The sequence below is a fragment of the Syzygium oleosum genome, unplaced genomic scaffold (assembly GCF_021117445.2).
Source record: "Syzygium oleosum isolate NSW1041296 unplaced genomic scaffold, Sole_v2.1 Sole_v2.02, whole genome shotgun sequence".
NCBI lineage: Eukaryota > Viridiplantae > Streptophyta > Magnoliopsida > Myrtales > Myrtaceae > Syzygium > Syzygium oleosum.
In genome coordinates this window covers 9,397,264-9,423,305 of record NW_026607486.1, presented here as the reverse complement: position 1 = coordinate 9,423,305, position 26,042 = coordinate 9,397,264, and the positions used below count along the sequence as shown (strand labels likewise).

General features: G+C 39.0%; 1 protein-coding gene and 1 pseudogene across 1 annotated transcript in view; both read right to left on the bottom strand.

Moving 5' to 3' along the window:
• Positions 1–277: 277 nt before the first annotated feature.
• LOC115689147 (squalene synthase-like) lies at positions 278–24,170 on the bottom strand (annotated as a pseudogene).
• Positions 278–26,042, bottom strand: part of LOC115689444 (squalene synthase) — a 36,021-nt gene continuing 10,256 nt past the window's right edge. The window contains exon 14 of the mRNA XM_030615501.2: positions 278–324. The gene's annotated coding sequence lies outside the window, so the exon portion shown is untranslated. The remainder of the gene's footprint in view (positions 325–26,042) is intronic.

Below are 26,042 nucleotides of genomic sequence, written 5' to 3'. Positions count from 1 at the left end.
TTTTAGAGTTCAGCTTTGGATAAAGCAATTTGATGGCTTGATTAAATAAAACTATGTAAAATGAATATTTTTTTTTTGATTGGCAGAATACATAAGGCTTGACGTAAATAGCTATGACCATGCTTAAAGTAAATTACCAATCAAAAGCATCATCTAATCCACATCCTCTAATAAGACATAATTGTTTTGCACAGCCCTGAAGGATTATTAGGAAATACTTTGAAGGATGTTATGACATTATTCCAAGCCTATTCACGAAACAGAGAAATTTTGCATGTCAAAACACAATCTCTATGACTTGCTGGTGTTCCCACAAAGCCCATCCTGCACAAGAAAAAATAAAGGAATACAAGTTGTTGGACAATGATAAGAGAAGTATGTATAAATCCTGGGTCGAGCGTATTATGCTAGTAGAATTCACAGTAGGTACTTGATATCCTTGCAGAGGGTTGAGCGAGAACTATTGCCAGTGCAATGAGCAAAACAACGACCTGCAATTTAGAGCATAATAAGCAATTGTTCTTTCTCTTTTGTTCGAGTTACTTTTTTTTTGTTTTGGGTCATAGTTTGGGTTACTGTTCAGGACACGGTTCTTAGAACCAGCCGAATAATGCAAGATGAATGGTCGTAAACTCACCGCGACGGAGCTGTATCTGGGTTCAGTTGCAAGGACGTAAGATTTCCTGTCGTAACTCACAAAAAAAAGTTTGCTCGAGTAAAAAGAACAAAATCAATATCTATACATCCCGAGAGAGAGAGAGAGAGAGAGAGAGAGAGAGAGAGAGAGAGAGAGAGAGAGAGAGAGAGAGAGAGAGAGAGAGAGCTTCCGTTTAGGAGGCCAGAATCTCTGCAAGCCTCCTGAATAGCCTCGATTCTGCTTAATGTTTTTGTAGCATTAGGATCATTCTTGTCAACCTACAGGAACCAAAAGCATAATTTAGCGTGCAATGTCTCGGTGTGTATATTTAAAGAATCATAGCGTGAATAGCATGGAGACGGAAAAACTGGCAATCGATGAAATCATCAACTACTATTGCAGCCAGAAGTTGCAATAACTGATCATAGAGCAAGTTCCGCCTCACAGTCAGAAGCAGAAGGGACAAATTCGGCTACGTTTCTGAGACTTAAGTTATAATCCCTTCTGCTATGGAGCGCTACCACTAAAAGAGAAGTGGTTCCCCATACAAGATATTTTTTTGCAGAAGACAAAACTTCAGTTCATTTTCACACTTCACAGGAGACAACGGGGCGCTGTCACGTCCACTTCAGATTCAAAATAGCTAGCCTTTACAATGTGGTTTGCTGTTTTTCATTACCCCTTCTGTCTCGAATCGGAACACTGCAGATTTTGCGGAGTAAGGTTTGTCAGGGACATTGCCACATGTTCCACAACAGAACATATGGTCTCATTTTCCTCTTGTTCAAACACGCTAAATTATCGTCTCTCTCTGCGTGGTCCAGTGGCTTCAATAGCAATACCTGAATCATCTCTCTGCCGTTTTTTCTAATGACTGTACACGAGAATAAAAAACAAGATGCGCATTCTAGTTTTTTGACTTTCATACCTTGGACTTCAGGATACAAGAAAAATCATAGAAAGCACCATAAACATCAGCCATTGATCTCGTGTGATAAAAAACTTTAGCAGCAAGACCTGAAAAGTATAGGTAGATAAATGGAATCACTGAGCGACTATTATCTTGGAGCCACTGCAGAACATACACAAAAGTAAAAAGGCTCGTGGATAGACACTGCCTTGACAAATGATGACTTATGAGAACTGGAAGCAAGGCCCTATGGAGAGTCTTAAACTGATTAATGGTGATAGTCTTACAGGCTATATTTCTGTTTCGCCTCGATCTAGTTTTTCAGTATGCATCTTTATTTCCTCTTGTCAAATGGCCCATTAAAACTATTTTAGGAATCCCAGAGCCATTCAAGTTCTTCGCTATGCCTCATCATTTCATTGTGTCTAGGATAGCTATAATTTCAATGAGGAAACAAAATATCGGCAGATCATTTTCTTACCTCGCCTCATCGTTACTCCACATCTGAAAACTTCAATATTATTGTAGCCCAAGGCTAATGTTCCAATTGCCATTATCTAAAAAAAATTAGAAAATATTGGTAAAGATAAGTACTTGTCCCGGATAATCAAGATATTGATAGCACAGTCAAGAAAATATCAATATTAAACGCCAGAAAACAGAAGAAGACCCACATACAGAGTCTTAAGATTACGAAGAGCAAGTTCAGAAAATAATAACTGACTACAGTAAGAACTTTCGAAAAGTCAATGTGTGAAACTAAAAGAAGCAACCTTTTTTCTATTGCACCCAGGTAACGGATGCAAACACGTGTGTGCAAGGAGAGAGAAAGGGAAAATTTGTGTGACTGCTCGCGCACGCGCGTGTGTGAGAGAGAAAGGGGAGGGGGGGAGCAGTGCAGAGAGTGGGCTTGTGGCGTGTTCATAAGAAAAATTTCAAAGGAAATCTTACAGAGGCAAAATTTTGAGAGCTACCTCCTATATTTTTAATATATATAAAAGATGAAAAGCAACAACTCTTGGTCACTGGTAAGAACACTGTTGTCTTGAAGAATTGACCATGTACCTGAGGAATAGCCCAAAACCGGAATGTAGCAGGATCCGTTAAAGCAGACATGTATGTCAAACAGTCTTCAACATGTGTCAGAGCATTTGTGACCGTGTCATTCAAACATTGCACTGCCTTCACTAAGTTCTCCTCATACTTCAAGTCCTACGTAGATGGGGACAATCACAGAAAAGAGAAAATAAAGATGTGCATGCGATATGATATTCAGCACAATAGGTGAATAATGTCTTGACAATTCATCTACAAACTTGGTGATGGAAAATCAACTTCATAAGGTAAAAAGGTTGAAGCAATATGTGTAAGCACTTGATAGTCATGAATCTTGTTGAAGAGGCATATCTCAAGTTTGTTTGCATATTTACTCCAAATCTGACGGGGCCAGAACATGCGTGGCTTTGGAATCTCATTAATATCCTCCAAATAATGTCGAATAATGTTTGTTTTCTGATATTCACATTAAAAAACAATGTCAGAATACCAAAACAAAAGGTGTTTATGTACATGAAACTTAGTAGTCTTTTATTACCTGTAGAAACAAACCCATTGAATTGGACAGAGAATTTGGTGCCAGATCTTCAGCTCCAGAAGCATGAAAAAGCTTTGACAGACCTAAACCAACAAGTCCTGCCACATAGTGGCAATATTCATCCTAATCATCAACTGTTTCAACCTGCAATGAGGAAGAAATTAGTGGAACTCTTTGTTGGGTAAGTGACTGCTTAACTCCACTACAAGCAATTCTTCCCAGAAGGTGCAAGACTACAACTAGCCTTGAAATGCTACGTGCAAAAGAATACTGCCAGCTTAGATCCTCTTGATAATAGTATTTGGTCGAACTTGTTCCAATTTGTTACGGCTAGTGTTATCACCTAAAGGGGGTGAATAGGTGATTTTATAAAATTGTATGATTTAAACGTGCGGAATGAATATAGTCGAGGTCAACAACTCGTATGTACAATATCAGATGGATGCGAATTACAAATTTGCATGTAAGTTGTCGTCAGATAATTGCATCCGATGACTAAGATGATGTTCTGACGAACTTGTATGACAGATGTGTATGCAGTATAATGTTAACAACAATAAAAGAAAGTTTAGGGATAAAGAATACTTCATACAGATCTTTATAGTGGTTCGGCTTTATCAAGCCTACGTCCACTCTCCACGCTGGTAGCCTGTTGGCTGTTTTTCACTATTAAATCACCAGAAGATTATAAGAACAGTGCTTCTCAGATGATAGACTGCACTATCACATACACTCTTCACTCAAGTAATTTTCTTTATAAAATCATAACGTGAAATATAGCAATCACAAGTGTGTAAGATCGAAGCTTTATTCAAACTTTGGAATTCTTGATTCTAATTATTCTTCTTGTATGACGTTTGCACTCCTTTTATACTCCTCCATTTCCAATCTATCCATTGGATAATCTTCAGAGGATTGATCTCCAAATCAAACCGTTGGAGAAAACTTCCCAAAAGAAAATGCATAGCCGTTAGAAGAAAAATCATTATCTCCAGGTGATTTGATCGCCCATACAATCAAATCAAGGTTTCCATAAGTGTCGTTCTTCGTATTAAGGAACGATCTTGTTATTGCCAATTAGAATATCTTGGGATATCAATTTGATTATCCTGCATAAACTTGCCAAAAATAACACTTATTGAATCTGACGAGTAAATTTGAGTCTGATGACAAAGTCCTTTCATCGACTAAGTCTGATGACTCAGCATTTACCTGCATCAAATAACTTAAGTGTAATTTTGGTCTGTAACAGATAGTTTTGTCGTTCCTCAAAACTCATTAGGGATTTTTCTCAACATTCTCCTGATTTTTGATGATAACAAAACTGTCTATATGCGATGTAAATAGTCTATTCAGATGATATAACTTTCGAAGCATATATAAAGCATTGTTAAGCTCTGAAATCAATATATATCAATTCATATTCTGCCACTTCCATACTTGCATTCACATCTTCTGCCGCTATAATACTTCTCCCCCTTTTTGACATTAGCAGAAAGGATAGATAGCATAATCAATAATAATAATTTAATAAGAGTTCAGCATCAAACAACCAGTGTCAAATCATAAGTCAAAATCCAAAGTTCAAACACATAACTGAAATCAATATCGAACGTTGAAACAAATAGCTTATGAATAGGAAGATAAGTGATCAGTTTGGCTGATTTGCTGGAGGGGCTAAGGATCCTGAGGGTTCAGATGAAGAGGTTCCAAAAGGTGCAGATAGAAAAGGCACTTGGACAAGACTGAAGCTAGAAAGTTGGTTCAATCGTTGCTCAATATGTGATGAGAGCTGATGAAGCTGGCCTACAGTGTTAATTGCTGCAATTTGTACATCAGTTCTAACTTGAATCTTCAAATTGTTGATTCTTGCTTCCATCAAGTCCTTGATCTACTGAATTCCTTCTTTAAGTTCATTGCGGAGTTGCCGGACTTCATTCTGAACTGCAGCTTGTCTCCACCTTAGATTGGTAATGGCTGTATGGTCTGACATGGATGAGGAGATATTGTATCCAAAACGAGTGTGAGCGGTCTGAATGTCAACAGATGCTGCTTCCTTCCCTTTGCCTCTGTTGAGCTTCAGATGGACTGTTTTCACAATCATCTCCTTCAAGAGGAAAATCTGCAGAAGTTGCTGCTGGACGAGCTGCTTCTTGTGCATTCTGATTGTGGTCCTCCTGTATGTCAGGCAGATTAAAATCATTGTCCTCAATATCTTGAGCATTTTCTTCCTCAAATTCCTCCTGCATATCATCTTCTATGACATGTTCATTCTCAGGCTCCCCCTATCTCTTAGAAGGTCCTTCCTCAAGTTCTTTTTCTACAATAGCCATGTTTTCTTGCTGATTTTCCATGACTATTTTGTTGATGATGTCACTTAGTGATTTCATCAAGTGTTCCTCCTCATCTCATAGTCTCTGAATTTCAAGCTGAGTGGCAACATGTCTGTTTGCACGGGCTTGATGCTTGGCATCTTGAATAATTAGCCATTGCATAAACCTTGACTCCTCAAGGCTCCTATCATCAGCTTGAGATTGTTCAGTAGATTGTTCATCGGATATTTCTATCTCATTAGAATCACTGGCCACGGCTTGAGTTCTTTTAGCTGGTCTGTCAGTTCTAGAGGCTGTCAGCTGCACTTTCCTCTTTCTTGCTAAAGGTTCAATTAATTCCTCATGCATCTTCATCTTGCATGATTGATCTGAAATTGTAAAAGTTCCTCTTGCATGGCTTCAATCCAACTTTCATCTTTCAATGCATCTTCGACATTCTTTGGTTCAACTTCAGAAATGAAAACCAGCGTACTTATGATTTCCTTTACCTTTGCTCTGGTTTTGATCCCTTCATCTAAATTTCCAATGATGAGTTCTTTGGGATGATTGGATTTTTGCTTCTAGTTTTTATTGAATCTTTCATCGTTTTCATCATTGAGATTTGATGATTCTTCATTGTCTTGTTGGTTTGATGATTCCTAAACTTCATCAGATCTTTGATTCTTATCATTTTCACTTACTATCATTTCATCAGATGCTATGTCAGATTCTTTAGATGCTGGATTTTCAATATCAGAATCATCTTGTTGAGTCTGAATTGAGTTTTCAAACTTAACATTTAATGATTCTTCCACGGTTTGAGTATTTTTATTGTATACTCTGTAAGCCTTGCTTGTTGTTGAATATCCAAGAAAGATTCCTTCATCTGACTTTTCATCAAACTTACCAACCCGATCATTAGGATTTTTGAGAATAAAATATTTACATCCAAATATTCGAAAATACGAGACATTGGGAATTTTACCTTTGAACAGTTCATTAGGGGTCTTTTCAAGAATTTGTCTTGGAAAAATTCTATTTGATATATAACAAGCTGTTGATACAGCTTCAGCCCAAAATGTGCTGGAGTTTTATTTTCAAATAGAAGAGTTCTAGCCATTTCTTGCAAAGTTCTATTCTTTCTTTCAACCACTCCATTTTGTTCAGGAGTATAGGGTGAGGAAAAAGTATGTTGAATACCATTTTCATCATAGAAATAAGAAAAATTTTGATTTTCAAATTCTCTTCCATGATTTAATGCTCGAAATAGTATAGCCCTTTTCATTTTGTACCTTTTTGGCAAATTTTGAGAAATATTCAAATGTTTCACTTTTATGAGCCAAAAAGAATACCCAAGTAAATCTTGAATAATCATCTACAATAACTAAGCAGTATTTCCTACCTCCAAGACTTAGAGTTTGAGTAGGACCGAAAATGTCCATATGAAGTAACTGTAAAGCTCGGTTAGTAGTGACATAATTTATTGATTTAAATGAACTTCTTACATGTTTACCTTTAGAACAAGCTGAACATAACTCTGTGCTCTTGAATCTTCGTTCTGGCAATCCTTTGACAAGTTTCTTTGAAGCTATTTTGGATATTAACTTGACACTAACGTGTCCGAGCTTTCTGTGCCACTGATCAAATTGTTCTTTATGGAAACGAGACATTGCAAGTTGTTAGACTTCGTGTCTAGTAGATAGATGTTTTCATGTCTTCGACCCGTGAATGATTGCTTGTTGTCTTTACTTATTCCAGAGCATTTGTCTTCTTGGAAAGTGATTATGTAACCAATATCACATAATTGACTAATGCTAATTAAATTGAAGTTCAAACCTTCAACTAGTGAGATTTCATTGATGATGAGATTTTCGATTTTGGCAATTCCCTTGCCAATTATCTTTCCTTTGTTGTTGCCTCCAAAGGATACACTTCCTCCTTTAATTCTTTCTAAATGGATGAATTTCAAAGAATCTCCAGTCATGTGTCTCGAGCAACCACTGTCAAGGTATCACTTGTTATTTCTTTTCTTTGGTACCTGCAAAAGATAAGTAACTCACTTTTTCTTTGGTACCCATATTTTCTTGGGTCCATTTTGGTTAGGATCAATCATTCTCAGAATGTCTCTCTAAACAGATGTCCAAACCTTAGGACAGTCATTCTTAAAGTGATTTGTATCACCGCGATTTGAGCACTTAAAGGAAGTTTGACCATTGAATTTCACAAACTGCTTTTGAAAGTGATTTTGATCCACAAATCTGGGGGGGTCTTTTCTTTAGTCTTTCTTTGACATTGGGAAAAGCATTTTTCAATTCAGTATTTTTCTCATAACCCAGACCTGACTTATTATAATAAGGAACTTGAATTGATAAAATATGTTGAAGATTTTTCGAACCCATTGAGAATTTCTTGGTTATATTAGAAATATCATTTTTCAAAAGTTCTTTTTCATTAGAGATTCGATCAATACTTTCCTTAGAAATATTTTTCAGATTAGAAATTTCCTTTTTCAGTGAATCATTTTCCTTTTCAAGAAAATCTTTATTCTTCTTGATAAGATTAAACTCTTTTTGCAAGAAATCAATTTTATCCTTTTACGAAATATCTTGCTGTTTTAAAAGATTGTTTTCCTTTTTTAAACATTCAATTGACTCATCAATTTCTTTGTTTTGAGTCGTACTTCTTAGGGAGGGACACAATCTCCTTCTTCAATACAGAAATCTTTTTTAAGCCAGTTTTATTAACAGAGATTAACTCATCAATATAATTTGCAACTGCTTCAGGAATATTTGAATTGCTTACCTCATCTTCTTCATCAGAACTTGATTCTGAGTTTGATTTTGCCATCAAATAAATATTGACAAATTCTTGTTCACTTTCATCTTCTGAATCACTCCATGTTTTAGTTTTGAAAGCCTTCTTATATCGTTCATACTTCCCTTTATTCTTTTTGAGAAGAGGACATTTTGGCTTTATGTATCCGTTCTTTTTGCAATAGAAACATATCACGTCTTTGTTTTCTTCATCTTCGGCACTTGATTTCTTCTGAAAATTTAGCTTCTTGGCCTTTGATGACTTAGAATTCTTGAATTTCTTCTTTGATTTATTCATCTTCACCTTTTTTGCCATCTTTCTCAATTTCTTGACCATTAGAGCCAATTCTTCATCTTCATCTTCATCTGAATCTGTATCTATATCATCAGAATCAATGTTAGTTTTTAAAGCAATGAACTTTTTACCTTTGGGTTCTTCAACTTCTAAGAACTTTTCAATTTCATAGGATTGAAGAGTTCCGATAAGTTCGTCCACTGTGAGTGGTCTGATCCCCTGAGTTTCTCGAATAGAAACTTTGATGTTGTTCCACTCTTTTGAAAGAGCTCTCAGCAATTTGTTCACGTTCATAGGTTCTGAGATAGGATTATTTTGGAATTTAAGCCCATTTACGATCTCAGTGAATCTACTCTGCATCTCAGAAATTATTTCATTTGGTTTCTGAGTGAAGGACTCGTACTGTCTGTCGCGCCGCGCTTTTTGGGGCTTTTGGGATTTGCGCGCTAAGGAGGTATTTCCATGTAAGGGTCTCTCCCAGACAATACCTCCCGTGACAGCGGAAGGTAATTTCCTATTTAATCTAAATTTGTGATTTTGGAGTCGCCACTAGTCATTATTGGTAGGTAGACTAGAAACCTAATCGAGATACGGGAGAAATACTATGATTCTACGAACAAGAGATTCTGAGTACGGGGACTTGATTACGTTATTGATCCCGAATCAAGATCCCTAACGCCCTTTCGGTACCTAAGAACAATACGATGTCTAACGTGTCATGCGAATTTCCGAGGCTTACCCACTAATTTTATCCATTCTAATCGCAGGAAAAACCAAACAAGTATTAAATGTACAATCAATGTCAATCATATCAATCAATTCTAAATGGTCTCTAAAAATGAAAATCAGTCAAAACATCCAAACCATACTGAAGCTCTAAAAGCTTATTCGTTTTATGATTTATATTTTTTAGGGTTTTAGGGTATTTTTTTAGGGGTTATAACCCCTGAATTTGGGATTTTCTAAAATGCTACTTGGGCACTTTCAAAAATTCAAATCTCACTTTTTATGGTTGGTCACGGTGTTTTTGGACCATTCTGTGAATTATAAAAATTTTGAATTTTTTTTTCGGAAATTTCATTAACCGAGAATTGATTTTTATGATTTTCTAAAAAAATTTATGAATTTTTCAATTTTTCAATTTTTTTATTGATTTTCTAAATTTTTCACATTTTTTATTTGTATTTTCTAAATTTTCTGAATTTTTATGAATTTTCTGAAAATTTTTGAATTTTTATGAATTTTCTAATTTTCTGTGGATTTTCTATTTTTTTCTGGAATTTTTCGAATTTCTAAAAAAAATTTATATTTTTTCTGATTTTTTGTATATTTTTTATATTTTTATGTTTTTATGAATTTTTATGAATTTTTTTAGATTTTTTATTATTTTTTTTAATTCCCCCCGAAGTGGTGAACCGGACCGGCCCGGTTCGGCCTGACCGAACCGGGCGTCGCCGGCGCCGGTCACCTTCTCCGACAGGCACGATGCCAGAAACGGCGCCGTTTCGTCCTGTGCCCATTGAGGCATTCGGTCAAACAGTTGGTGTGCACAATTTTGTATTAGACGTTTTCAAGGCCGTGACTTTGAGCCCACCGCCGGCGACCTTCCGATCCCCTTTTCGATCGATTTTTTGGTTCTGGATCAAGTTCATATCACACTCTATCAAACTAAACCAATTGATTGGCCATTGGACCGCCACTGACCGGCGAAAATATCGACGGAAAATGCCAATTTGCTACTAACCTAAACCGACTAACCAAACCTTAGAACCACAACATACAATGCCCTAGTCATCTAATTCGATTATAATCACTAACAAAACACCAAACAAGGATCAAGAAAAACTGACTTGAATGGCCCTAGGGCCACAGCAATGCTCCGACGAGGGTACCCGAATTCCGGTAAGGAGATTTTAATGGTTGATCGACTCGTTTTGTGCATTTTTAATGATCCAAATGCAATCAAAAAGCATAAAATGGGATCAGAAATGTGTTTTAAACATCAAAATGTGAAAAAAAAAATTAACAAAATCACATGTGTATAAAACTCAATTCTGGAATTTTTGAGAAAACCGTGACTCAGATTGATTTTTACCTGCTTCGTTCGATGACAAATCGGAATTCTCAGGTTAATTGGAACCTATGGAGCTGTTCTTTGTCACTTGGACTTCAATCTGACTATTTTGGCTTGATCGGAAAACGTCGGGACACGCCGAATGATACCGAGTTTCAGAGCTTCATGATCAGCTCCGGCACCGATCAACAGAGGAGGAAGTCCACCTTGAATGATCGATTCATCGGCGCCGTTTTGTTCGTCGGCTCCGGACACTCGATCAGGGGACCTCAACTCCCTATTCTCCCTCTAAACTTTGCACTTTTTCTCTCTGTTTCTCTCTCCTTTCTCTTTCTGGATTTTCGTCGAACACCTCCCCTGCAATGTTCAGTTTTTTTTCCTTTTTGTTCATCAATTTTTCCCACTCAAATTCGGTTAGAACCGATTTCCAATCGATTAGATTGATTACCTAGTGCCAACCGGAGAATCTCCAGCTGGCCAACTCGGTTAAAACGTGCTAATTTGATCGAGGAGGGTTGGCAAAGTCCCGGGCACGAAAATACTTTTTTCTGGGTTTAATGGGTCTTTGAATGAGTCGGGCAAAGAAAATGAATAACCCGGGTCGGGTCGGGTCGACCCGGTTGACCCAGCAGACCCGGGTTGGTATAAATTCGCAAAATAAGCTTAATTTTGACCCAATTTTCAAAATTAAACCCCAAAATTGAATTCTCCATCATATTTCGAATCCAAATATGTGATTTTCCTCTATTTTTGTTATAATTGTGTCCAAGATTTTCACATTTTTGTATTCGGGTTAGTAGGGTTTTGTTCAATTCAATGTCCTAATGACCTGATTAGGAATAATTGATGCCAAAATTGAATTACCCACATCTGATTAACCCTAAAAATGATAGTCGCATATTTCGACAATTTCATATTAGGCACGATTCCCAATTTGGGTTCAAAATTCTTAATTTTCAATTAAATTTTGGGGTTTTCTGATTTCTTTGACAAATTGTGCAATTGGACTGACCATTATGTAATTGAAGGTCTCAGAATCATTTGTTGTGAAGACACTATGACTTAAAAATGACTAGAAAAAATTTAATTGTATTTTTGGTTCAATTTGGGTTTAATTTTGCTCAATTTTGGGAAAAACATATACCCGATTGAGATTTTTCAAAATTGATGATGTATTCATGAAATTGGATTTAAAATAAGACTAATGACTATTTTTATGGAATTTTCTGATTCCATTTGCTATTTTTCTTGATTTTCTTACTTATTTTGACTAAAATAAATTAAGGAAAAATGCAGAAAAATGCTAAAAAATTATTTTTTGGTTTAGAAATAGGTTTCTAGGCTTGGCCAAGATTCTTAGTCCTAATTTTGAGATTTTTGAAAATATAGAAAAAATGAGCTAAAAATTAGGTGTCAACACTGTCTAAGAAAAATGTTGAGATTTGTCTCATTGACTCTCTCTCTTCCTTCATGAACAAGCTTTAGACGATCCCAAATTTCTTTTGCAGTTTTGAGATTTGCAATTCGTTTGTATTCAACACTTGCAAGACCATTGTATATGGCCGTTCTGATCTTTGCATCCAGATGGATTCTTTTGGAAATTTCTTTGGCCGAGAATGGTAGAACTTGAGGTCTGATTTGCTCTCTAATTCCTTCGGTAGAAGGTGTCTCATTTTGCCCTTTTGAAGTTTCTACAGATTTTGGTTAAGTTGAAACGTGTGGAATGATTCCATGTTCAACAATGTCCCATATATCTTGATCTATTCCCAAGATGAATGTCTTCATCTTGTTTTCCCAGACACTGTATTCAGTTCCATTGAAGTAAGGCGGTCTGTTGTTGTGACCTGACTTAGCATTACTAGCCATCAAGAATCGTTAGCTCAGAAGTAAAATAACACTTTAAGGAAAAATGAGTACTAGGCTTTGATACCAATTGTTACGGCTAGTGTTATCACCTAGAGGGGGGGTGAATAGGTGATTTTATAAAATTGTATGATTTAAACATGCAGAATGAATATAGTCGAGGTCAACAACTCGTATATACAATATTAGATGGATGCGAATTACAAATTTGCATGTAAGTTATCGTCAGATTATTGCATCTGATGACTAAGATGATGTTCTGACGAACTTGTTTGACAGATGTGTATACAGTATAATGTTAGCAATAATAAAAGAAAGTTTAGGGATAGAGAATACTGCACACAGATCTTTATAGTGGTTCGGCTTTATCAAGCCTACGTCCACTCTCCACGCTGGCAGCCTATTGGCTATTTTTCACTATTGAATCACTAGAAGATTATAAGATCAGTGCTTCTCAGATGATAGTGTCACGCCCCGAACCCCATGGCGCGCGAGCATCCCAACTTAGGCCGAATTTAGTGCGACGTCCCAGGACGCGCCGCTGACCCAACGCCCAACGCAGAGAGCATTGCACATGCGGAAGCAATATATATAAATCACCTGAATAACTAAAACACCACGAGACCAAGGGTAGCAAATATACACTTATATTGACCCAGGGAAACATATACATTATTCAACATACCGAGCATACAGGCAGCATTAAAACAGGCTCAACAAGACGAACATCCAAAACCACCGACACAACAAAAAGGGACATGTGGTTGGATTACCTAACTTAACTCCATTACGGACCGACCTATCTTCCAAAAAGTGACTGGTCAAGCCTACCCGACACAACCCTTAATCTAGCCCGGTGGCACCTAGGGGTCATCCTCCACCCGACCATCTCCCGAGTCCTCTGACTCGTACTCTGGAGGAATCGCTTGCAATGGCTGTACAGCCTGCGGCTCCCCTGGGGGCACCATGGGCGGCTCCTTATCCGGCTTCTCGGGATCAACGATCTCGCTATCGAGAGGCTTGATTGCCAAGGGATCCCACTCCCCAACTCCATCATAGGGGATGTCAAAACTCCTCAGTGGGCCGGTCTCCTCTAACCATCTCGATACGTCAACGTCATGTACGAATAGGGCTTCAAGTAAAATCCACCCTCGTCAACCCAAACCACGCTCGAGTGCTTCACATAAGCTCGACCGTCTCCTAGAGGGTACTCCACCTGATGATTATCCACGTGACTGGGGATCCCAAAACGAGGAGGTGGACCTCCTGGGTTCATGGCTGGGGGTCTGAAATATTGGGTTTTAACAACAATGAGACGAATCTCAGCGAGTAAAACTCTCTAAACCTAAACTAGGCGAACATGCACCTCCTGACAGGCAAACCATACACACAATACATAATAATTACCAACCAATTTACCTAGGCCCTCGGGCCCAGATCGAGCATACAATCGACCCTGCAGGTTAAGCATTTCATAATAATATTCACGGCACATACGCGAACACGCTGGTCACACGTACGCCATACGCATGCTCATACTCATTAGTGCCTGCCTCACATACGATTCACCGATACGCACAACTGCCAACACACTCTGGCACACATTTCCATGCTCATGATTTGGCTCAATAATGTACTCTGGCACACGGCTCATTTTCTCAATTAGAGCTCGATCCGCGTAAAATGCATCAGGTCTATAATCAATACCAACACTTCCCGGCCCGCGTAAAACGCATCAGGCCCAGTGTCTCTAGCCCGCGTAAAATGCATCAGGCGCAACACCGATTTCCTTACGGACCAAAACCCGCGTAAAACGCATCAGGTTGGCCGTCCTCCGGTAGAACTGGGCATCGTCCCGCGTAAAACGCATCAGGACGGACTCAATGCCCCGCGTAACACGCATTAGGGCTTAATGTGATCACACGTGCACACAACCAATTTTATCTGAACCCCACGTAAAACGCATCAGGGCATTTTAGGTGATCATATGCTCATGTCAGGCACGCATACTCGCACAATTCTCATTTCGAGCCAATGCTCAGCAAGTGAAATGCGTGGCCATGCAATCCAGCACTCGGGCAATCACATGATGCACAATGAGCATGCAATTTCAACTCAGGCACGTATTCAATCAATGCCAGGACATACTCAATAAATGCCACGAATACAGTTCGTAATACACCCAATCAACATACTAGCATGTCCATAAAGCAATTCATTTCAATATTGCATGGCACATAATCAACGAACACAGTTCGTGCGATTAGAACAATATAACTTCGCACTCTCTAGGCCCGACATGCTCATCAATTCTCGGCCACATAAGGCCATCGACATGGCAACCCTAATTTAACGCCCAGTCAAGCACGAATCAACCGCTCAATGGACAATTACCCGGCATATTCGGGATTTCACAATTAAACCCTAAACTTCCGAACTTAGGCCGATTAATCATCACTTGGGCAACCACTAATTCTGGTCATTCTCGGCCATAAATCAACCTCAAAATATCCGATTAAACTTCCCAATTCATCAATTTAGTTCAATTCGAACCCGGCATACAATTGACACCTAAATTCGTGCAATTAGCACAATCCAAATATACACACGTATGGACCGCCATGCCTCCTCATTTTCGGCCACACTAGGCATGCATCATGGCATCACCAAATCAACATCCAATCAAGCATAATTCAGCCACCGAATTGGGCAATTCAAAACATGCTCGGGGATTCACGATTAAGCTCTAAATTAACCAAACTTATTCCCGTTTAATTCCACGGGGACAGCCACAAATCAACCCGTCTTAGGGCATTAATCCATCTCCAATCGGCTCATATAACTCCCAAATATATCCCCGGACCATTCACTAATCATCAGCCCTTAATCGAGTATAATTCCAATCTAATTAACCCCTAAATTACCCTAAACCTATCTAGAAATGCTTGGAAGCCTAATTAGGGTTTAGGGATAGTTTACTCACCTAATTCTAGGCTCCAAGAGGCGGCTGAACCGGTGGGGTAACGGCGGTCCAAGCGGGTCTCGCGGCGGCGAGCGGCGGCTCCCACGGCGGTACTTGAGCGGCGGCGATCCTCACGGCCTAAGGGCTGACCGACGGCCTGGGGAGAAGGGAGAGAGAGAGACGAGACGGTCGGGTGAGGGCGGTGAGACGGCGTGGGCGGCGGCGGCTTGAACGGACGGCGGCCGACGGCGGTGGCTTGCTCCGGCGCTCGGCGGTCCACGGCCGAGAGGAAGAGAGGGTGATTCGCCTAGGGAGAGAGGGGAGGGAGAAGTGGCCGAAAATGGTGAGAATGAAGGCGAGAGAGATTGAATTATTGGTCTTAAAAAGTGGTTTGACCAAACTTTTCCAAATTCCCATTTTGCCCCTCAATCACTTGGTCCACATTACCTCAAGCCAAAATATCCAAGGGCATTTTGATCCAAGATTTTTCTGAATTATTGAGGGTAAAAAATGTCCAAAATATTCCCCCAACAATTATTCAAAAATTCGGAATACTAAAACTGAGCCTAAGGGCAAAATCGTAATTTTTCGATTCCGGGCCGAATTTCCATTTTTCGACCGTACTGACCCCAAATACATTTGGCCACACTAAAATGACGTCGTCCTCGCAAAATAGTCGCACACGACCCCGAAAAATGACGCCCAAGTTCGGATCCAATTTCACGATCAAAATTGCTCAATTGCAATTTTAGGGTCTCTCACTAATGGGCGGTTGCTTAGGGGGTTACGCATATCGACCTAAGGTTACTCGAGTCGTGACGGTCTCTATTACCAGGAGAACGCGAGGAATTATCGCTAGTTCCGGAGGTCGCGATCGTTCGGATTAGGTTCGGGATTTGTTCGTCACGCGTACTCTCGGTCGTGCGGAATCACCCGCGATCCGATCGTATGTCCTTGGCCAAACTAAATCCGTCACTTTCCTAGGACCGGCCCACATTGGCCCAAAATACTTCCTCGTCGTTTCTCGGAATCGGTGCCCGATTCGCGATCGGGTCTCTGGTCCACGTACCGTTTTCGTAGATAGCCATTCCCTTCCGGTTAGTATCCCGAGAGCGCTCAATTCCAGGCGAGACTTACTAAAATTAAATGAGAATAATATCAATTTCCTTGATCCCGGGAATGGGTCGAAATTCAGGATGTTACAGATAGACTGCACTATCACGTACACTCTTCACTCAAGTAATTTTCTTTCTAAAATCATAACATGGAATACAGTAATCACAAGTGTGTAAGATCGAAGCTCTATTCAAACTTGGAATTCTTGATTCTGGTTATTCTTCTTGTACGACGTATGCACTCCTTTTATACTCTTCCATTTCCAATCTATCCGTTGGATAATCTTTAGAGGATTGATCTCCAAATCAAACCGTTGAAGAAAACTTCCCAAAAGAAAATGCATAGCCGTTAGAAGAAAAACCATTATCTCCAGGTGATTTGATCGCCCATACAATCGAATCAAGGTTTCCATAAGTGTAGTTCTTCGTATTAAGGAACGATCTTGTGATTGCCAATTAGAATATCTTGGGATATCAATTTGATTATCCTGCATAAACTTGCCAAAAATAACACTTATTGAATCTGACGAGTAATTTTGAGTCTGATGACAAAATCTTTTCATCGACTAAGTCTAATGACTCAGCATTTACCTGCATCAAATAACTTAAGTGTAATTCTAGTCAGTAACAGATAATTTTGTCATTCCTCAAAACTCATTAGGATTTTTCTCAACACTATTCAACCAGAGTCAATAGCCAGTTCACAAGCCTATGGACCTTGGAAGAAGGAAGAACGGTCACTAAGGCCAAATGCCAAACTTCTAATGAATCTATTCTTTTTATATGAGAGCGAATCCTTTAAGTAGCTGTATAGTAAAGAGCTAAGGTCGAATCCTCATTACCACGGTCATAGCAAACAGCAGGATGGCTACCCATTGTATGTGTCAGCCATTCAACATATAAAATGTTTACACTGGTACTAAACAAGTATCAAATTTACTTTTAGCCATTGCAGGCAAGGATTCTCCTCATGTAAAGTTAATGCACTAGCTACATATTGACCTAGTCCACACACAACCAAGTACTATACTCTTTGTAAAAATTCGTTCAGCTTGGCTACTTATTAAGGTAAGATTAAGGTAAGGTCTCGGAAAATATCAGAAATGTCACATGGCACGGATCACAGACCTCTTTGCGAATAAATTTTTCCATTCCTGCTCCCATTCTTTTAGTAGTGTCCTCAAGTGCCTCTTGGTACCTGCAAGTGTAGTCAAAAGCCACAGTTCATAAAGGAAAAGCAGTCAACATATCAATCAGCAGAAACAATCCACCGAGGTTGTTTTTATTGCGGGAAAGTTTAAGTTTTGAGATTTCATTCTCAATGAAAGCGAAAAACTGATTAGAGAAAGCATTGGGCATTGGGTAGACAATAAAAAAATGAAAAGTCAGTTGCGAAAGTATGATGGTTATGTATGTTGGAAACAGAAACGCACATAGTTAAGTTGAGCGGCTAAAGAAGATCAGGTAGAAGAAGAGAATATCCTGATCTCACAAAACGTGTTCACATCAAATTAAAAGAAATATCATTCGTTAGTAACCTTTTCCCCAGCTCCAGGAAAGCCGTTGAAACTTGATGAAATTGGTCCATTAGAACCATGTAATCCTTTGAACCACCTTGATACGACAATAGAAAACTCATGTCAGTAAACTCACTAAAATTCTGGGCGACTGAATAGTTCGGAGCCCAGCTACAACTTCCTTAAATGAGGTTGCACAGAGTACTGCATAAGCACCCTTTACAGATTGTCCGTAAAACTGTAAACTAAAACAGCATAAGATTGTTAGTTTCAATGATAATAATCACAAGGTCACATACTGACCGAGTTCTGCATGCCCCAAAAGTTGCTAGTTGGAGGAAATCAGTGGTATGATGGAATCTAAATAACCTAGAAACACCTTACCCAACTTGACATCAGAATAATTTGAAAATTGTTTACCCTAGGCCGGGTCGTGCCATTTCCCCATATGCTGGAAATATTTCAAGAATTTCTCACGGCAAGAGAGCGTTTATCGTACTCTAGTATGGTTATGAAAGAAGTTATTGAAAGAATGCACAAAACAAGAAAAGTAGATGAGACTATTTGACGAGGTTCTCGTGTAGAATCATAACGTAGAGGCAAAATATTGTCAATATATCTGGTTCTAAGAACAGCGGTGTCATAAAAAATCATTTCAGTCAACTTCAAATAATAATTTTTAGTTTGTGTTTTATGGAAAAAAGAGGAACAAATCAGGCGCGGCATCAACATAAAACTGCTGAGTTGGTTTTGGGTTGAAAAATTGGTATGTCTTAGACCCATAGAGACCCATATTTAAGTTTAAATGGGTTTCACTTTTGTTAACTTTTTACGACATGTTTTAAAATTTTAGGTAACCCGTATTCTACTCGGGCCACTGAATATGAGTCAAAAAATGAGTTGAAGACCCATATTGCTACCTCTAATATCTATACAAGGAAATCATTAAGAGGGATGAGTCAAACAAATATTTTTTCAGGATACATCTAAGTCACGTTTCCAAATTTTTTGTAAAGGTAAGGAAAGGGCAACAATACCGAACCAATCATTTAAACACAGAAAAACCGAAGGTAATTCGGCATACTATCATTGCACAATACGGAATTCGGTATTTTTTAGGAGGATGGAATGATGGATGATTAGGGCTACCAAAGGTAAGGACTTGGCAGTGAGACTTCTGAAGGTATCTTTCCTAGCGACCATATATTGCATTTGGATGGAGCGTAATCATAGACGCTTCCAACAAAAGTCAAATGACGCCCTTATCATTTTGGCTAAAGTTCGCATACTTGTCAGAGGGCGAGCTTCGCACTACAAATCTTTTAGACCATCCCGGACAAATGAAATATTGGCTACTATATGGAGACTCCCTCACTTCATTTTTTGGTGATCTTAGTTCTATTTGTAATGCTGGGAAATACCCCTAAGCTTTTGTACGTCAGCTTATAAATACTACTTGCATTTTACACCAAAACAAAAAAAAAAAAAAAACAGAAAAACCAGTCTGCGATCACCAAAAGCCTTAACTGGTATGAAAGGTGCAGTAGGATAGCATATTGAACTCAGATGAAAAATGCCACTCCTTATCATACACGTGCTCATGAAAAGCTTTTAAGATAGGCACTTTAACATCAGTAGGTTTGCTTATGTCGTCCTCTGAAAAGGCAACATTACAAGAAATAAGATTCCAGCACAAAATCATGCTAATGTCATTATGGAGCTGGGAACAACTATTCTATGAGATACTAACAAAAGTTAGGCAGAGAAACTAAGGACTAATCCTGAAACTGATTCTTTTATGGATTATTCAACTGATTTAAAATTATAAGTCAATGTTCATCATCGTATGAATCAGCAGGGGCCTTAACAACTAGAGCAGTAGCATGCTTCACTTCCATTGATGATGGTTAGCGGTCACAAATAAACTGAAGTCTAGATGTTAAGAACTCGTTCTGAGCAACAATATTTCAACGGATTAAGGAAACTCCATGGGGTTTGCGTTATGGTTAGTCTTTGACAGACAAAGGATAGCTGGCTCAGATCAGCCAACCAAAAGTGCTAAGGATAAGTCTTGCGACTTCTCACAGTCGAAAGGATACTTAGAAAATATCAAGATTTGAAAAGGCATAGATCTTCGCCTTAGCCTCAAAACCTCCACTTCCTTATCCTGAAGTATCGAGATTTTAGGACAGACGCACTAAGTTTGATGAACAGCATAATATCTTGCAAATGCTAGACAAAGAGAATTAATAGAGTAATGGGACAAATCAACTGTATCAAGTGCTCGCAAGACCAGATAGAGTATGCACACCTGCATAAATGTAAAAGAAATGTTGAAGAGATAAAAACACACTGCAAGAAGCTAATCTAACAATTCCATTGGAATTTGCAATGGCTACCAGTGGGGAAAATTACCAAAAAAGTCCTAAACCTTTTGTAATTGTGCCAATTCAGTCCTAAACCTTTTTTTTTTGCCAATTCAGTCCTAAACCTTTTGCAATTGTGCCAATTCAGTTCATCCGGCCACTTTTGGCCGGCAGGCACTGACGTGGACGCCGGCCAGCTGACGTGGCAATTTTTAATAATTTTTTATTATTTTTCGAATTTTTTTTTTCTCTTTCTTTTTTTTTTCTGGCCTATCTTCTTCCCCGGTCGCCTGTCCGGCAACCGGCGAGAGGCTGAGGCCGGCGATGTCCACCTCGCCCAGCGACGGCGAGGCCTCGCCAGATCTGGGCGAGGCCTCGCTGTCGCTAGGCGAGGTCGACCTCGCCCGGCGATGGCGAGGTCGACCTCGCCCGACGACGGCGAGGTCGACCTCACTAGATCTGGGCGAGGCCTCGCCGTCGCTGGGCGAGCTCGACCTCGCCCGGCCATGGTGAGGCTAGACCTCGCCCGGCGACGGCGAGGCCTCGCCCGGTCATGGCGAGGTCGGTCTCACCCGGCAATGGCGAGACCGCCCAGATCTGGCGAGTTCGACCTCGCCCTGGCCATGGCGAGGTTGAACTCGCCCGGCGACGGCGAGGGCCAGCCTCGCCGGCCTCAGCCTCTCGCCGGACCGGCGATCAGGGAAGAAGATAGGCCAGAAAAAAAAAATAATAATAATAATAAATTATTAAAAATTGCCACGTCAGCGCCGGCCAGCCAAAAGTGGCCGGATGGACTGAATTGGCACAATTGCAAAAGGTTTAGGACTGAATTGGCCAAAAAAAAAGGTTTAAGACTGAATTGGCACAATTGCAAAAGGTTTAGGACTACTTTGGTAATTTTCCCGCTACCAATGGCATTTGCATTAACTAATCTAACAGTTCATCAAATTTTTTGCATATGGATTAGCAGACACCAGAAGTCGGAAGGAAAGCCGACTACTCGCAATACAAAACAGCTAGAAATAAGGCAAACAGAAATTGTCAAGAAAGTGGGTTGATTTGTGGACGGCGATAAACCAACATGTCGTTGTGACTTTCTTTCACAGATTACGCTGAGGGATGTTGATTCTTGGAGGTGACCCATCAATGGCTAATCCTAAAGTGCTGTGTGCTCCTCGTCCATTCATTCATTTAGCTTCATGGTCCAAGTCAGAGTCGAGCTCACGGTGCCAAATTAGTCGATTCATCTAACCTATCCAAAATGTCTCATTTTCACTAGTATAGGAAGCATGACATTGAATCCACAATCAGTTTCTTAGTGAAACCAAGCAAAACGACCATTGGACTGGACAGGAACCATGCGGTTCCGGCCGGCTTGGTTCGGTTCACGGGAGTGTTGATCCGATTCCCAGTTCCTAAAAGTGGAACGAGTGTCCGAACGGTTCGGTTCCCGGTTCCAAGAGGGAACCGGACCGATCGGATTGGACCGAATACATATATATATTATTTTTTATTTCTTCAAAAAATTATAAAATATGAACTAAGCCCTAAGTGAATTTTATTGACATAAATACATTAACAAAAATTAGTAAAATGTTAACTAAACTTTAAGTGATCGGTTCCATTGGACTGGACAGGAACCAAATCGGATCGGTCCGGTCCTCGGTTTTCAATTTTGGGAACCGGTTCGATTTTTTATTTTACTTTGGAACCGGACCGCATCATCCCTAGATAATAATATGTACTTTCATAGCTGATATTCTAATTTCTAGGACGGGAAAGAAATCACTTCTTGGAGCTTTTTCACCGCTGCACGTGTCATCTTCATGGTTACATAACCAAATCGGTGTCATGTCCAGTCCGTCAGAATTGTTGGATCTCTAGGTGCCATGTGTGCCACGCGCATGCTATCAAAGATGATTTCATCTTTGCACGATAAATCGATCCTTGGCAGGTAGTTCAGAATTAGTAATTTCTCCCGATTCCTTAATATTTCTCCCCTCTCTACGATACGATAAATTTGAGAAAAAGACGATATTAGTGCTACAACTTTTATATAACGTCCGTTTCTATGCTAAAATTTTTCAAATGATCAATTTTAAGTGTCACAAAAAAATGATTACTTCAGTAACTCTAGTGATTTCATTTGCAGAAAAATCTGACGTAACTTACTAGAGACAATGATAATTTTAAAAAGCTTTAGCACTAAAGTGATCGTGACTAAATTTGTCGTTTACAAATTTTTTGCTCTGTAATTTTGAAATTGAAATTCGGCAAAACGGCCACATGAACCAAAAGCAAAAATTACAAAGTAGAAATTCGAACTTTGCCACTATTTTTCTTTATTTTGTTAGACCCAAAACAAAATCATGGCAAAAACAGTCTATCCACTCATCTAAAATCACAACTATCTATTCCTTTTCCTCACAGAAATAGAAAAGTATGTAATATTTTCTTCACCTCTCGTAACCTCACACTTGTTTCTTCTTTGACCTTGCTCTCTTTTGAGATTGAATAATATAGAGCTTGAAAACTTGTGAAAATGAACTACTTTTCTTCGATCAACTATGATGATCAATGCTAGGGAACGTTTGACAACTACTTTAACCCCAATTTCTTAACTTGTGAAAGATCGATGCATTGAATGATGTTGTTTGAACATAAATTACACACCATAAAATTTTAAAATGTTTAGTACCAAAACTCTAAGAATGATTACTTTAGTGTCAAAACTTTATAAACATCAATTTAGTGTCAAAACTTTTAAAAACCATCCAATTAAGTTACTTCGGTGAGTCGCATCAGATTTTCCGTCTACAGAGATGCTTAAGTGATCTCTCTTTGAAGTTATAACACTTTGAGAAGTTTTAGCATCAAAAGGGCACCATATAATAGTTATGGACTGATACCGTTTTTATAAATAAATTTCCTCATTTCCTACTCACATGTAACGTTCACTACGTCATAGAAAAGCTTATCTTGGCCCAACAAAAATAGGGAAAAGACATCGGTGTCATAACTTTCGTATAGCGATCGCTTCGATGCCATAACTTTTCAATCAATCACTTGAGCGTCATAATTTTTAAAAATGTTCATTTGAGTGACGTTGATGATTCCCCTTGCTAGAAAATTTGAACAGGCATTAAAGTCTATGGCACATGAATGTTTTCTATAAGTTGTAATACTTAAGTGATTGATTTAAAAAGTTGCAACACCAAAATGAGTTATGACACTTGTGGCGTACTTATAAGAAAAAAAAAACAAAAAACAACTTCGTCCATATAATTGCAATAGGCAGAGTCCATGCATCCATCGTCATCGTGGCATTGCTTTCACGTATCATCCACAACTCCCACATCATGAGAACGCTGAAATCGAACACCGCTCTTACCACATCACGAAGCTCATTGTCGAGCTGTTGGATGACGAGCGCAAAGCTCCGAGAGACCCTGTGGAGCATGGAGTAGCAGAATCCCCAGTGAGGCTGCGGACGGATCTGCTTCTCGGCATTCCTCGCCGCCATCTTCAGCTTCAGCAGCGGGTAGAACTCGTCCGGACGCTGCAGAATCTCTCCCAATCTCCCCATTTCTCTCTCTCTCTCTTTCTGGACTCGTGGTCGGAGAAAACAGAGATCGAATCCAGTAAACAAAGTATGGGGAGGGTTTTGTAAGGTCCTCCAAACTGAATGGTGTAATGCGGCCTCTCTGGGATTGGAACAAACAAGGTTATATAGTCCTCGAGGTCTCCTGTCGTGTCTTCAAAGAGCCGTATAGGAGATCACCCCCGAGCCTAGTTTGGGGAAGATCTAGGAACTTCAGGCATGACTCTAAGGTCGACAGAGAGAGATTTCTGGCGAGGCCTCCAACTCCTTCATCCAATGTTTATTTGCCAATAATTCAATGGAAATGACAACCGTTAGAATAATTAAATATTAAACCATGCATTCATCCAAAAGAAGTTTTTAGAATAGTTCGCAGTAATCTCACCAAAATCTCACATGATATCAAAACTGGAGGTCCTGAGTTTAAATTTTTCCAACCCCTATTTGCCTCCCCAATTAAATATATCCACATTTAGTACTAGTCAAAAAGACTAGACTAAGCGTGAGGGGAAGTGTTAGAATAATTAATTACTAAACAATGCCTTCATTTAAAAACTTAAACTTTTAGAATAATTGACAATGGTCCCACCAAAATCTTACAGCAACTGTCGCTCCCTTAAGTGAATGTAGAAAAATGAAATTATAAGTTAGAACTGACTTGTTAAAGAAAAACAGCTTCCCGTGTGCTTTTGCCCCTGTAACCCATAGTTTATCTGAATGACAAATAGTATGGAAGAGGCAATTTCGTGCTTTTCTCGTGCTAGATGAATATGAAAGATAGTGCAATAAGAATGCCGGAGTATTTTGATTTGTTGTTACTTGAAATCACACGTCTTAAGTTGTGTTGATCTTTACAGGGAAAACTGTTCGGAAAGTATTTAACTTATTGTACTTTTGCCAATTCAGTTTTACACTTTTAATTGTGCCAATTGAGTTTTAAACATTTTCACGTTTTACAAATTGATTCCATCTAGTCAATTTTGACCAGAAATCACTGACGTGGATGCCGACCGGCGTTGACGTGGAATTTTATTCTAATATTTTTTAATTTTTTATTATTTGTTATTCTTCCTTTTTTATCTTTTCTTCTCTTTTCCTTCTTTATTTTTTTTCTTTTTTACTTTTCTCTTCTTTTCTTTTTTTCTTTTCTTTTTTCGTTTTTCTTTTCCATTTTTCCCTCCGCCTGCCGCCAAGCCCCGTTGATGGCCAACGACTTTGCCAGCCCCTGGCGAGGTCGGCCCTCACCCAAGGGCGGCCTTTGCCTAAGACTGACGAAGTCGCCGACCATCGACGAGGCCTGGCAGTGGTCAACAAAGGGAAAAAGGGAAAAAGAATAAAAAAGAAAAGAAGAGAAGGAAAAAAGTAAAGAAAGAAAAGAGAAGAAAATTAAAAAAAGGAAAATTAAAAAATCAAAAAATATTAAAAAATTATCTACGTCCACGTCGACCATGCTATGTACGCGATCGGTGTTCACGTCAGCGATTTCCAATCAAAAATGACCGGATAGACTCAATTGACAAACATAAAAAAGTTTATAACTCAATTAACACAATTAAAATATTTATGATTAAATTAGTAAAAGTGAAAATAGTCTCGTTAGAACGAAAATCAAAAACACTTTTCTAACCTGAAAATAGTCAACTTTGAAAGTCTCATTTGCATCACTTTGTCCTAACCTGTTTATTCGTTGCTCCAACGAGCATGCACCCCACCATTCAGAAAAGTTTTTTTAAATATATTTAAATTGTCAATTGATGGTGGGTATAGTTTGGCTTCCACACCAAACCTATGGGCATTATATTGGCCTCTTTAGTGCGGCTAGCCCGCATCAGCAATTGCCTTCAAACACGTCATGCTAATTTGAAATTTGGCAAGAGTAGTACACCTTCAGGTCCTTCACACCGATAATACTTGTGTGATGGGGGATAAGAGGCAAATCTGACACTCAACATTCCGGATAATTACTAAAAAAGTCTTAAACCC